Here is an 8,383-nt window from a genome sequence, read left to right as displayed (position 1 = left end):
GCTTGCTGTGTGCGTTTTATCCTGCTGTCTGTTGTGTTTTTTGTGTTCTTGTTGGTCCGTCACCAACAGTTTGGTTTTGGTGCTGTGCATCATCCCCCTCTCCCCTGTCCTTTCTTGTCCCCTTTATTGATGTATTTTCTCCTTCTTGTAAGGTTCTTTCATCAATAAAGTTTTTGTTGATCAAAAAAAAAAAAAAAAAGGAAGCAATCAATGTTAAAACACAATAATACGTATAGCAGTGTGTATTATTTTCTAAATTTAGAAGGGAGCTGTTTTTAGGTTTTGTGCGTGGCCTTTTAATGCTAATGTTAAAAATAATAAGCTTATTATCTACATCCATTTTGGTCATTACTGTCACAACTCACCAAGCTAATGGTCCAGTTTTCCATTTTTTGCATTGTAGGTTGTTGCTCTCTGTCTCTCTCTCTTCAAAATTTTTTTAAATCCCATTTGTGCAGCAGCCACAATATTTGTTCCTTCCCATTCTCATTGACTGCATGCTTTGGTTCTTACCATGAGATGTTGTAGTGTTATAACTGGTTTGGCTGCTGTCCGTGGGTCACAGCCAGTTTTTGATCCGAGCATAATTCTAGGGATACAGTGAATTGCCATGTTAAGGTGATCATTGCAAAGCCCATGGGTGGGAATGAGCATGGTATTCATCTTTTTAGTTAATCTCTGTTAATTTCTATTCAATAACTTCAAGCTTGTGATCTTGAGAACAGTTCTGTATATTTGTTAAGTTTATGATATTTGGCTTTCAGTTTATAATAAAACTTTGCTATTATAATAAACTTTATATATATACATTCTATGCTAATGTTTGCCTTGTTTATTTTTTTTGTAGGTTGGTTTTGATGACGTTCGGAAGCATACTTGCAAATGAAGATCAACTATTGAATTTTTTTCCTAAACTGATGCTTAGTTGTAGTTGCAAATTAAGATTGAGTGTTGATTTTTTTTGGTGGACTCCACGTTAGTTTATTTTGGGATTTACTTTGATGGTTTTTTTGTGATACTTAATGGATTATTATTAAGGTTGTTTGATGGATATATTTTGATTTATAAAATAAATTATTTAGTGAATTTTTTTGTGGAGTGCTGTATAATAGCTACTGGATTTCTTAGTACAATTAAAAAGCTATTGGGATATGAGCAGGGATATTTGTGAAATAATAATTTAAATTGAATATAAAATATGGAACAAGTTTAGTGATGAATTTGTTTTGTCATTTGTACTTGTTATTATGACAAAGTGATTATTCGTCACCAATAAACTTTTTTTGTGACAAAATTTATTGCAGTTTATATATGAAAGTTTTTATTTATTTTGTTGTTTGGTGACTAAAAATTTCGTCACGTATATATATATTTGTGACGAAATATATTTCGTCACCCATGTATGACTTTTGAAGACGAAAAATTTCGTCACCTTTACATCTTATTGTGACGAAATTATTTCCTCATCAATGATCAACATGCGTGACAAATTTATTCGTCAACTAAAGTTATAAATATGGTACTGAATAACTATTTGGTGACGAAAATGAGAATTTTTGGTGACAAAATATTGTTTTATTGGTGACAAAATTATGACTTTTGAAGACGAAAAATTTCGTCATCTTTACATCTTATTGTGACGAAATTATTTCCTCATCAATGATCAACATGCGTGAGAAATTTATTCGTCAACTAAAGTTATAAATATGGTATTGAAACACTATTTGGTGACGAAAATGAGAATTTTTGGCGACAAAATGTTGTTTTATTGGTGACAAAAAATTTCGTCGCTGAAGTAATTTCATTGGTGACGAAATTATTTTTCGTCACGTTGGTTTTTAGTGACAAACATTCAATGACGAAACCAGTGACAAAAATATTTCCTCACAAATATCTATAGTGACGAAATTAGCTCTTTGAAGACAAAAAAATTTCGTCACTCAAGGCCCAACTTCTTGTAGTGATTTTTATTCCAATTTTCACATTGATTATACACCTAAGGTTCATAATCCATCATCTTAACCCAACAATTGAACCCCAACACTTCAAACCCTAAACCCCCAAATTCCATGACATAACACTATATGCTCAAAAATGTAGATTTTGCATTTATATAATCAAAATACCACAAATCTATCTATTAATGCAAGTATTGAAGGAGAACTAGGACCCCTACCTCAAGAATCAAGAAAAGGAGCAAAGCTTTGAGAAAAATCCTTCGCAAATTCGAATTTCAATAGGTTGAAAATGTTAAGCTTCAAGCCTTCTTCACTTTTTAGCAAGAGATCTTGGCCAAATCTTAGAGGAATGAAAGATATTTCGGGTCAAAAACCTAGGGTTTTCGGGCCTAGGGTGAGAGGAAGGAGAAAGGAAATGGAAAAAGCAAGGAATAATCTAGAAATGTGCCTTTAAACTTGCTGAATTCGCGCAGTACGCTCGAGCATCTTTTTTCTCGCTCGAGCGTACCTGCTTCTAACACAGATTCCAAAACTTCAAACGGGCATAACTCTCTCATTCGGACTCTGTTCTAGGTCGTTCTTGTGTCCAAATTGAAGCCCTAGAAATAAGCTTTCCAATGGTTCTAGCCTCACACCCAAATTCAAAGTGTGGAAAAAGAAAAGGGAAAAAGAATGATGACTATTTGTAGGAAAAATTATCCGAATTAAATTCTTGGTTCACTCTTACTTTACCATCATATTACCACTTTGATCAACGTCCCAAAATAAGACAAGGAGGTTCCAAATACACTAGAAAAATGCCAAGGGCAATCTCACTTTCCATGTTCGAGCGCGCGCAGACCAACAAAGCCGTCCGCTCGAGCGACCACTCTTACGCTCGAGCGGGAATTCACAACTCTCTGAATTTTGGATCGTTTGCAAAAATGCTGGGAACCTCTCAAGTCCACTCGAGCGTCAACTCCTCCGCTCGAGCGGAGGGAAAAATTCTGGATCATTACATTCTTCCCCCCTTAAGAAATTTCATCCCCAAAATTGCATCCGTTCTAACAAAATAACAACCTTATACTCACCAATTCTTAACAACCGCTAGTCCAAAATAAAGCATGAGAACACCCACACATATATCCACCAAACCTTAACAACTTTCAATTACACCTAGCTCAGTTATAAACCCAAAAGTACAAAGTGTCACAATATCTCCGATGTTCCTTATTGGAAACGACACCACATTTGACGTCATTTTCACAAGCGATAAGTTTGTTTAGACTCTCTTTGTCATATTCCCTTTCCTCTCGCTCTACTGGTTAATTAGTGATGTAGTTATGTATTTATTATTTTATATTACAAAATTTAATGACTTAATTACGATATTTGTGGTTTCTAAAATTGTAAATATGTTTATTACGCCAATTAATGGTGTGATTATACATTTTGTAGTTGATGAGTAAAATACTTCTTTTTTTTTTTTATTAATTTTACTTAATAAAAATAGATGAAGAATTTATATTAAAAATAAATAAAAAAATTTCAGTATAAATTGACAAAATTATAAATTAATATTTTATTTTATTATTAGGGCCTGCTTGGTAACTATTTCGCTTTTAGTTTTCAATTTTTATTTACAAATATTTACAAAACTATTAGAAAAACTTGTTTGATAATTTTTTTAGTTTATAAATGGTTGTCTTAGTTTATAAATTTGAAAACAAATTGTAAGCTCCAAAAATTAGTTTACGTTGCTTTTTAAACAGAAATTTAAAATTTTGGCTAACAAATTTTTTTTAATTAATTTTTTTTTCAAATATTTTTTTTTCAATTAATTTTTTTTTCAAACATTTTTTTCTGAATTAATTTTTTTACAATCATGTTTTTTTTTTTTCAATTATAATGTATATGATCCCATTGTCATAAACAATAAAAAAAAAAAAAATATCAATAGTTTAGGCCTGGATAAACATGTTTTTAGTTTATATTTTTAAATATTTTTAAACATTTTGTTGAAACCAAACGCATTTGTAATTTATATTTTTCTAAAATTAAACAAAAACCAATTTATAAAATTAGGAAAATAAAACCAATTTATAAAACCAATTATAATGATTATTACATAATTCCCTCCAAATAATTTTCTCCAAAAATTTGGAACAAACATTCAAATTTTGTCAAAATCAAAATTCCCCCTTAATTGTTTTTCACAAATGCGTAGACCCTTCCTTCATCCCAAACGTTTTCAAAATTACGCTCTCTCTCTCTCTCTCTCAGTCGTCACCACTGCCCTTGCCACCGCCGAGACCTGCTTTGCTTTCAACGGCGCATCCTCCACCACAGAGAAAAGCTCCCAAAGCTGTTGACGAAGATCTCTACAGGATCTCACTGGAGCTCCTCTGCGCCAAGCACCGAAGAGCGAGTTTCTCTGCCCTTTTCTTTTCCTCCTTGTTTTAGCAAGCTACATGCCTCAATGTATGTCTCTCTCTCTCTCTCTCTGCAACTTGTTTCTCTCCCTTTGTCCATCTCCATTCTATGAAACCCTAGACCCAAATCCCCTTCTTCGAAACTGCCCCTTTCACCTTTGTGAACTCACTAGGTTGGTTTATAAAATTAGGAAAATATGATTTGAATAGATTTAGGTTTTTTATGTTTGTTAGTTGTGTTGATTCCGTATATATATATATACACTTGAAATTTGGCTTGTGTGTGAAATCTGATGTGTGGGTAATTGAATTTGAATTTTGTACTCATGTAACTGATTTGCCTATTGAAATCTGTTTATGTTTCTAACAATTACTCGTGGTGGCTTAATTTTCCAATGAGAAAGAAAATGGTTTGGACCTGTAGCAATTTTTTGGGAATTGTATAAACTGAGAAACAATTGGAATATTTTGATGTTACTGTATAAACCCATTAAGGTTTTATAGTTCACAAGCTCATAGACAAACAATTGGATATTATAAGTTCATGAAGATGCATCGATAATTGTTTGTCACATTTCCCTTTCATTTCTCTTCCTAAATCCATCCTAAAATTCTAGATCCAAACACAACCTTAGTTGATCAAGCAATGGATATTGCCATATTGGCAATAGTAGTAGACCTGTAATCCCCTGTTCTATATTACTCATTTTTTTTCTTTGTTCAAACGGTATATAATAAACATTACATCAAACTGAACAATTAAAATTCAACAATAATTAAAAAGTCAGCAATCACTAAACTAACAACTGTCACAAAAAATAGTCTAAGAAATAAATTACACAATCCCCATATTGGGGAAACCAAACTCCTCTTCATAGAAGTTTGATATCACAACCTCACACTTCAAAACGATGCTACACATCGCTACACATCTACTAGATTAAAATTTGAAAGTCCTAACTACTCACTAATGATTAGATGACTCAACAAATACAAAGTAGTGTGTATGAATCATGTATCCAAATTATTTTATAAAAAACATGTGCAGCTGTGCGAGTTCTAGTCAGTGTCCAGTGTGAAAAGTATTAGTGAGGCTTGATTTTTTATGATTAAAATCTAATTCAAGTGCAACAGGAGTCGACCCCAGTATCTAAATTGCTGACTTGGGATGGTACTCATTTGAATTGAATCCACAAACAAGTTTTCAAAGTTCAGCTTGAAGTTCTTCTTGAATTGATCAATGTCTTGGAATCTACTCTCTGAATTTTACTAGTCCTTTAAATGAATACGTATTAAAAGGTTCATATGAGAGGTCAACAAATAAGACAGTAGCCAAAAGGAATTACTGAATAACTTAATAAAATGGATATGACTACTATTAATGGTCCAATACTGAATAAACAAGTATCTCCTCTAGATGGAAGAATATTCTCTTTGAAAAGCAATTTTGTACCATCTGCTAGAGCTTGAAGAATTCCCAAAGGGCCAGCATATTCTGGGCCAATATGTTGTTGTATCCATGCGAATATTTCTCTTTCTAAGAAAACAATTACTAGTACACCTATTGTGATTCCTAATACAAGAGTCAAAATAGGAACAAACATCGATATGATCCCATAGACTTCTTTTAAGGATTCCAATCTAGAAAAAGAATTGATAACTTGTACTTCTATTGTATTAATTATCATTTCAACGATCAACTTCTCCCATAATGATATCTATGCTACCTAGTATTGTCATAATATCGGCCAATTTCATTCTTTTAGCAAATCAGAATGATTTTTTTTTTTTTTCTATTTCTGGTTATCCTTTGATGATGCCTTGAAATGGATTCATCAAAATCCTTATCCTTTTTATCAACATACCTTTGTTCTCGATATCTTTGATTAGTTTGAAGCCTACTCGTATGAACTAATGAAATACCTATGGTTTGATACATAATAAACTGTCCATCATTTTTTATAGACAGACGAAGGGATTCGATAATTAATATCCCCCTTTTCATCAATTCTGTAAGAGTTAAATTCTTCTGAATCAGCATTATATCCAGATTAATTTCTCTCCTTTGAATATAGGATATAGTAATTTTTCTTGAATTTCTCAGTCTAAGTAGGAGACGATATACTTTAATATTATTGATCATTCTTTGATTCAAAGCATTATCCCATCTCAATTGAAAAAGTAAATACTTTTTTAGGAAGAAATCTAGTTCTACTTCAGTATTGCTCTTGTATTGTTTTTTCTTTTTATGTTTTTTCATGTTTGATTCTGAATAATCTTCTTCAATAACTTTTTGTTCGGTTGAGGGAACAGATACAAGATTTACTTGGTTTTGTGCATTTGATCTAAGATCTCTTTGCCCTGTAGATTCTTTTTCTTTTTTTATTTTTATTCTTTAATTCCATTTTTTTTTTCATTTGAGGGTATAACCCCCTTTTGCTTTCTATTGATGTTTTTATATTCACTACCATTGTCATTTATATTAAAAAAAGCAATTTGCTTGGTATAAACCACGGTTTTATTTTATATGCATTATAAAGTAGTACAAATTCTGGGAAGAACCAAAGTTTCAGATTCGATATAGGACGAATTAGTATTTCTTCATCCATTCCCATCCAATCAAAAAAAAAAAAAAAATTTATTGGGTGAATTGATTTCTTGATCCCGAGGAATCGTAAGATAAAAAAGATCTTTTTTTTCTTTTTTTTTTTATCAATTTTATCAATTATTTGATAATTATTAGTCTCGATTTTAGTATTTTTATTATTGTTGGTATTGATCTTGAAAAATTGTTTTAATTTGAAATTTTTTGTTAATTGTATTGATTCCATATATATATATATATATATATACTTGAAATTTGGTTTGTGTGTGAAATCTACGTGGGTAATTGAATTTTGTACTCATGTGACTGATATGAGACTGTAGTTTTTTATTTGCTTATTGAAATCTATTTATGTTTCTAACAATTACTCTTGTGGTGGCTTGATTTCCTATGAGAAAGAAAATTAAAGTGGTTTAGGATGTATTACCTTTAGCAATTTTTTGGGATTTGTATAAACTGAGAAATGAATGGATATTTTGATGTTACTGTATAAACCTATTAAGGTTTTATAGTTCACAAGCTCATAGACAAACAATTGGATATTGTAAGTTCATGAAGATGCATTCAGAGAAGTTGATGCAATTTGAATTGGAATGGTTAATATTTGCTCTTGTAGAGCGACCTTATTTCATGGAACTAATTGATTTATTTAAAAATCCAAAAAGACACAAGAATTGTTATATATAAGATACCTTTACCAATTTTTTGGGAACTGTGGAAAGTGAGAAACAAATGTTTGTGTAATGATGGTCATCTAGATTGGATCAAGGTTCAAGAAAGAGTTATTTCAAATGTGCCTATATGATTTAAATCCAATAAACATTTGAAAGTCTTCTCTGTGAATGACTTTATGTTCAATTATCAGAGTATTAAGGATTGTGCACCTCATTAAATGTGCATATCATGTACACCTTACTTTTAAACCATTAGATATCTATAATCTGTACCATAATTTAATTAAAAAAATTGAATAGCTTCTCAACCGGTTACTTTTTTTTTTCTTTCCCTTTTATTGATTGTGCTTCCCCCCTCCCCACAAAGGCTCACGTTGTTTTGCCAAAACCCTCATGTTATTTGGTCTGAAACCCTCACATTTTCAGACACAACTCCGACAATCTTGTCCACCCTAGAAGACCATCCCGCGAAGTGCATTTTTTTTACTGATTGTTCCATATCTATTTTCTGTATGTAAAAACTTTGCTTGAATGTATGAATCTCTCACTATGTCTCTTTTTTCAACTCGTTTCTCTTGCCTTTCTTCAACCGTATTCTATGAAACCCTAGACCAAAATCCCCTTTTGTTAACCCTATTTCCTTTCCCGATTCTTGTTTCCACTTCTTCAAAACGGCCTCACTTGGAGTGGTTGGTTTTTAAATTTAGGAAAATATGATACGAATAGCTTTTGTTT

The 8,383-nt window shown here is 31.6% G+C and overlaps 1 long non-coding RNA gene across 1 annotated transcript; it reads left to right on the top strand.

Moving 5' to 3' along the window:
- Nucleotides 1–298: 298 nt before the first annotated feature.
- LOC145819564 (uncharacterized) lies at nt 299–1,152 on the top strand. The gene is made up of 2 exons (XR_014360316.1): nt 299–655; nt 848–1,152. It is a non-coding gene; the product is annotated as an uncharacterized LOC145819564 (long non-coding RNA).
- Nucleotides 1,153–8,383: the final 7,231 nt, after the last annotated feature.

Source organism: Camellia sinensis, chromosome 2 (genome assembly GCF_055761805.1).
Source record: "Camellia sinensis isolate YWXY chromosome 2, ASM5576180v1, whole genome shotgun sequence".
In the NCBI taxonomy this organism is placed as follows: Eukaryota; Viridiplantae; Streptophyta; class Magnoliopsida; order Ericales; family Theaceae; genus Camellia; species Camellia sinensis.
Note: the sequence above shows the minus strand (reverse complement) of the source record. Positions and strands in the feature narration are given on the sequence as shown.